Source organism: Rana temporaria, chromosome 10 (genome assembly GCF_905171775.1).
Source record: "Rana temporaria chromosome 10, aRanTem1.1, whole genome shotgun sequence".
In the NCBI taxonomy this organism is placed as follows: Eukaryota; Metazoa; Chordata; class Amphibia; order Anura; family Ranidae; genus Rana; species Rana temporaria.
Window position 1 is genome coordinate 100626150 of NC_053498.1, and position 6000 is coordinate 100632149.

The 6000-nt window shown below is 44.6% G+C and overlaps 1 protein-coding gene across 8 annotated transcripts in view; it reads right to left on the reverse strand.

Annotated features, from left to right (window-relative positions):
* Positions 1–5612, reverse strand: part of LOC120915384 (cyclin-dependent kinase 11B) — a 97332-nt gene extending 91720 nt beyond the window's left edge. For 6 of the 8 annotated variants that reach the window (XM_040325832.1, XM_040325834.1, XM_040325827.1 and 3 more), the window contains exon 1: positions 5496–5611. The gene's annotated coding sequence lies outside the window, so the exon portion shown is untranslated. Of the gene's footprint in view, positions 1–5495 lie in introns of all 8 variants that reach the window. The other 2 variants (XM_040325826.1, XM_040325835.1) reach the window with 2 other exon arrangements.
* Positions 5613–6000: the final 388 nt, after the last annotated feature.

Below are 6000 nucleotides of genomic sequence, written 5' to 3' on the forward strand. Positions count from 1 at the left end.
GCAAGCACGGCCCTCACACGGGTGTATGCTGTAGAACGCCCTTGGGAATGAGGCCTTCGTTTTTCATATGATTACACACAAAGTCAAATCGATCCAATTCACTGAGATGGAAGAATTTATATTTACTGTTGCATCAGTTTTTTTCCAGCAAACACCGCAAATTAAGTGAGAGATAAAGTAAAGATTGTTACAGCTAAACAAAAGCAGACCTCCTGACCTCACCAAAGGGCCGCTCAGAACGTATCCTGAATGGAATACTACAAAAGACTTTTGGACATGGCAGACACGCACTAGGGCAGGGATATGCAATTAGCGGACCTCCAGCTGTTTCAAAACTACAAGTCCCATCATTCCTCTGCCACTGGGTGTCATGCTTGTGGCTGTCAGTCTTGCTATGCCTTATGGGACTTGTAGTTCTGCAACAGCTGGAGGTCCGCTAATTGCATATCCCTGCACTAGGGGATTATCAACTTATAGTGGAACTTTACCCATAACAACTTGCTTCTTGCTGGAGGCTGCCATTTTGTTGAAGCCCAGAGCCCATACTAGCACATCATGTTAAACTTACCTGCAAACTAAACCCTTGTCCCTGCATCTATCTTCGCCACTTTCGCAGACGCAGTCAGTGTGACTGGCCGGAGCCACATGACGTCACTTTTGTGCATAAGCGTGGGAGCCGACAGTCACGCCACAGGGTCCTGAAGAAACGACACGGGTGGGCAGTTCCTTCAGAGCGCATGCACCAATGACATAATCGGCTGCATATACAGTAAATATCTCCCAAACGGCGCACGATTAGGAAATATTTATAGTATCTATAGGTAAGCCTCATTATAGGCTTACCTATAAGTTAGAGCTGCACAATTCTGGATAAAATGAAAATCACAATATTTTTCTTAGAATAAAGATCACAATACTTTTGTGATTCTCGGCATAACATCTTTCCCATTATACAAAAGATTGGTGCCAACTTTGTTTATTTTTTTTAATTCATTGAAGTGTATTTTTCGCCAAAAAATTGAGTTTGAAAGACTGCTATGCAAATACAGTGTTACATACAATATTGCAATGACCACCATTTTATTCTCTAGGGTCTTTGCAAAAAAAGAAAAAATTATATATGTTTGGGGGCTCCGAGTAACTTTTAAGCAAAAAAAATACAGATTTTAACTTGTAAGCAACAAGTGTCAGAAAAAGGCTTAGTCTTTAGACGGGAAGTCCAGCCTAAGCTCATTTGGCTGGGCTTCTCCTATGGATTACAGGAGTGCAATTCATTTTACACTCCTGTGACCCGTTTTCAGCAGAGAGCAGGCTAAAGTCCACTCTGTGCTGACTTCACAGAAATCAGTCCAGGCACCGCATCATCCCAACAAAGTCTGGATCCGCCAGGTGCCTGGACTAATGGCCATGTCAGGCTCTCAGCGAGCCACTGAGAGCCAGAGATGGCCGCTCCCCTCCACAGCTCAGCGCTCCAGTGAGCTTGGGGAGCTGAGAGAACCGAGCCATCGTCGATGTTCGATCACTCGGTTCTCAGTGCAGAGGCGCCGGGCAAGTATGAAACAGCAAAAAAAAAAAACACATAACTTCTTTTAATTGGTTAATCTGACCTCATTTACAGACCTAAGTTCATCCCTTTGACTCAAAAGAGCCAAATAATACATTGTTTTTATCTCAGTGCTGAGCAATGTTGTGATAAACTTTGCCAGTTTTGTATTTGACAGCTCGGAACTTGTTACACAAATCGTGGAAATACCAGATTAGGATCGTAATAGGGGTTGAAGCGAGATCTCAATTTTTTTAACGATTAATTGTAAGGCTCTATTCTTTGCTAAAGAAAATTATTTGTTTATCAAGTTGTCATGGGTAAAGTTTAACTTTAAAGCTAAAAGTAAACCCAACCGATTTAACAGTTTCAGAAAGCAATTACATTCCCCGCACATGCCAGGAATGCTGTCACATTGGTTGTGCTCTCAACCAAATCATCAAATGGCTGGTGTCATAACCGATCACATGTGCAGCACCATGGCAGTTGAAGATTAAAGCGGAGTTCCACCCAAAAATGGAACTTGCGCTTTTCGGAACCCTCCTCCCCCACCGGTGTCACATTTGGCACCCACTTCCGGGGAGAAAGTCCCACGGGAGTCACTCCACTTCTCATCCCCCCTGCCCCTTGCTGGTCCCAGGAGACAGCGGGGACCACTGGGAAATGCGCAGTAGGGAACGGGACACTTCCAGATTCTCTCACCGAAGATGGCAGTGGGGGCAGCAGAGAGACAAGCGATTGCTCGTCTTCTGCTGCTGACATCGCGGGCGCGCTGGACAAATAAGTGTCCATTTATTAAAAGTCAGCAGCTGCAGCATTTTTAGCTGGTGACTTAAAGGATCACTAAAGGAATTTTTTTTTTAGCTAAATAGCTTCCTTTAGCTTACTGCAGTACTGGTTTCATGTCCTCATTGCTCGTTTTTGCTGTAAAACTGCTGTGATCTCCACACTTCCTGGTTGTCTTTTTCCTTATAACCATCATACTGGGAGCTTTTCACTGTGGTCTAAGCTGTCATTACTGTGTGTCTAAAACTTAACAGAACCAATCAGATTCATTTTAAAAACAAAACACTGCCCTGGATTTGTTTGTTTTTGTTTTGTGTGTCTCTCTAGCTCACAGGAACATGAAACCAGTTTAAAAGTGAAACTAAACTGTAGGCACATTATATGATTGATTTTTTATCTATTTGTAATCATTTTTAAAAGGAATCAGTTAACTTGTATGTCTCTATACCCTGTAAACAGTCATTTCAGCAAAAAAAAAAAAAAAATTCCTTTAGTGACCCTTTAATATTTTTTTTTTTTGTTGTGGGACCTCTGCTTTAAACAGAGGCCAAGATTGCAGTTTCCTTGGCTGAAAAATGGAGGGTTTGCTTCCACTTTAAAAAGGTTGGCCGCACATTAAAAATGCTACCAGTGACAGCGAGAGACTTCAGGCACGCACAGTGGGAGACTGTTAGGCTTCATAGACACAGGATGTTTTTACAACCTCTGCTGAACGATTTAACTTGACAGATAGTAACCCACGTTTAAAACGTCCGTTTTACCGCATTTAGCAGTTTTACCACTTTGCGTTTAAAAAAATAAAAAATAGGCAAAAATGAAAAACGCCTGTAAACGAAACACGGCTAAATGTGAGTTACCACGTTTAAAAGCATTTGGCGCTTAATATACCTCTAAACTCAGCTTCTGAACCCATTTTTTTGCATTCCAAAAAGCCTCTAAAAACTTAAAGGGGTTGTAAAGGTACAATTTTTTTCCCCTAAATAGCTTCCTTTACCTCAGTGCAGTTCTCCTTCACTTACCTCATTATTTCATTTTACTTTTAAATGTCCTTATTTCTTCTGAGAAATGCTCACTTCCTGTTCTTCTGTCTGTAACTCCACGCAGTAATGCAAGACTTTTCTTCCTGGTGTGGAGTGTCATGTTTGCCCCCTCCCTTGGACTACAGGAGAGTCAAAACGCTCACTAACACACAGCTCTTTTATCTGCAACGTAGAGAGTGTCCTGACTCTCGGGTAGTGCAAGGGAGGGGGCGAGCACGACACTCCACACCAGGGAGAAAAGCCTTGCATTACTGTGTGTAGTTACAGAAAGAACAACAGGAAGTGAGGATTTCTCAGAAGAAATAAGGACATTTAAAAGCAAAAATGGAAGGATGATGTAAGTGGAGGAGGACTGCACTAAGGTAAAGGAAGCTATTTAGGGGGAAAAAAATAAAATTACATTTACAACCCCTTTAACTTCCTAGAATGACCCAGTGTACATGTAACAGAGGAGAGTTCAAGAGGAAGTAAACCCTGATGGGTTTACGTCCTCTTTTTTCCTGCAAAGGTAAAGCATAATGGGCAGTATACTATGCACCGCATAGTAATCCATTATGTGTCACGTACCTGCAGGAAAAGCCTGCGATGTCCCGGTCTTCCTCGCTAGTAGCGAACGCCATTCTTCACCCCTATTCTTCCGGGGTCCGCGAACTCTGGTTATGTGACTAGCCGGAGTCACAGGAGCCGTCACTTACGGCATGACCCCATTCATAAAACGGCACGCTCAGTGCGCATGCGCCATAGACATCGGTACAGTCTTTTTTTGCAAATATCTCCTAAACCGTGTAGGTTAAGGAGATATTGCAAGCACCTACAGGTAAGCCTTAATATAGGCTTACCTGTAGGTAAAAGTTCTACCTGAGGGTTAACAACCACTTTCAGGAGCAGTTAAAGAAATGCCCAACTGATCCTAAGGCTGCATTCACACTTCGACATACAAAATCGCAGCGTTTTGTCCCGCGAACTGCGGCGTTTTGTACCGCGATTTGCGGCGACAAAACGCCGCGATTGTGAATGCAGCCTAACCCCCTCTATGGAGATGGTTCACATCTCCTATGCCGAACGCCGCCTGAGAAAAAGGTCCGGGACTTTTTTTCAGGCGGCAGGCGTTCGGATGTGAACCTCCATAGAGGTGCATGCGTTTTCGTCCCTCTGGCGTCTCGGGGCTGCTGCGGCGTCACACTACAGGCGACAAAACGCCTAGGTGTGAATGGGGGCTTAGGCTCCATTCACATCTAGGCGTTTTCACGCCAGACGCCCGACGCTCGTGCCGCTGGAGGGGAGATTTCACATTGGTGTCTATGGAGATGGTTTTCATCTCACACCGAAACGCCTGAAAAAAAGTCTCGGACCCTTTTTTTCAGGCGGCATTGGCGTTCAGCCATAGACAACAATGTGTTGTCAAAAAAAAAAAGACCCGTTTTGTCGCGGCAAATCGCGGGTTAAATCCGCCGCAATTTGTCGCGGCAAAATACGCCGAAATATGCCGCGTTACAGTGTGAATGCGGCCTTAATGTCCGTTTAGCAGCAGTGTACATGAGGCCTTAGCTATCACTGCGATTCCAATCTTTATAGATCAGTGCTTCTAGATCGGTGTCCCCAGTCCCCTGAAATCCGCCGTTGCCCCATCCGACAAGAGACTGTTAGTCATCACTACGTTTCTAATCTTGATAAATCAGTGCCCCTGATCTGATCTTCTCTCAGTGATATCTATTATAAACATGAGAGGAAACATTCCTGTACAGAGAAGAGGAATGGACAGAACAGTAGAAATATACCTAACCTTCTACTACTAGAACCAGAGTTCCTATGTAAGCACCAAACACTGACCATCACACGGCCGGGGCCCAATACGAGGCAGGGGTCACAGGCCTGATGTGAGGCAGGTTGGAAGGATTATAGGAATTGGTGGTCTGTGTCAATCAGGAACGCGCCCATACAGCCTCAGCTAAGCAAAGAATACAAAGCTGGGCCTCGGTCACCCAGCAATACGGATGTGGCCGGACGCACTGAGCGGAGAGCTCTCCCGCCTACACACCGGTCACATGGTGTGGCTCAGCACGCCTTCCACACTTACACGGCCGGTGTAGGGAACCAAATTACACGTTTTATAAACCGCCTCTTACCCCTATTATAGAAAGCTTTCCTCCCAGCCAGCCGAGTTCTAGTCACAACGAACCACCTCCGTACAGGGAAGCCTCCCGGCTCACAAATTGGACGTCACTTCCGGCGCGGCGCAGCACGATGCAGAGACAATGTTGGTGTTTTTTTCCCCGTGCACAATAAAGTTCATTTGAACGGTCGTCAGCCTGCAGTGTCCGCCATTTTATTGGAGGGAAATACAATCGGTTGCTGAATGTTTTGAGTTGTGCTAGCTCTTGACGCCAAACTCCACAGATTTGTATTTTGAAACAGTGTTAATTATAAAGCACACTGGGCTTTAAAGTGAAGTGAAATGCTTTTATGCCCATGTTTCGTCACATATGGTGACCCATCACATTTGGCTACCGCTGGAGTGCGCATGCGCGACGCCGCCATATGCGTTCCAACATTTAAAAAAATGCTAAATTCTCATCAAAAAGCAATTACTAAAATGTTCACAAATTCCTTTCAGTTAAATTTTCTAGCTAT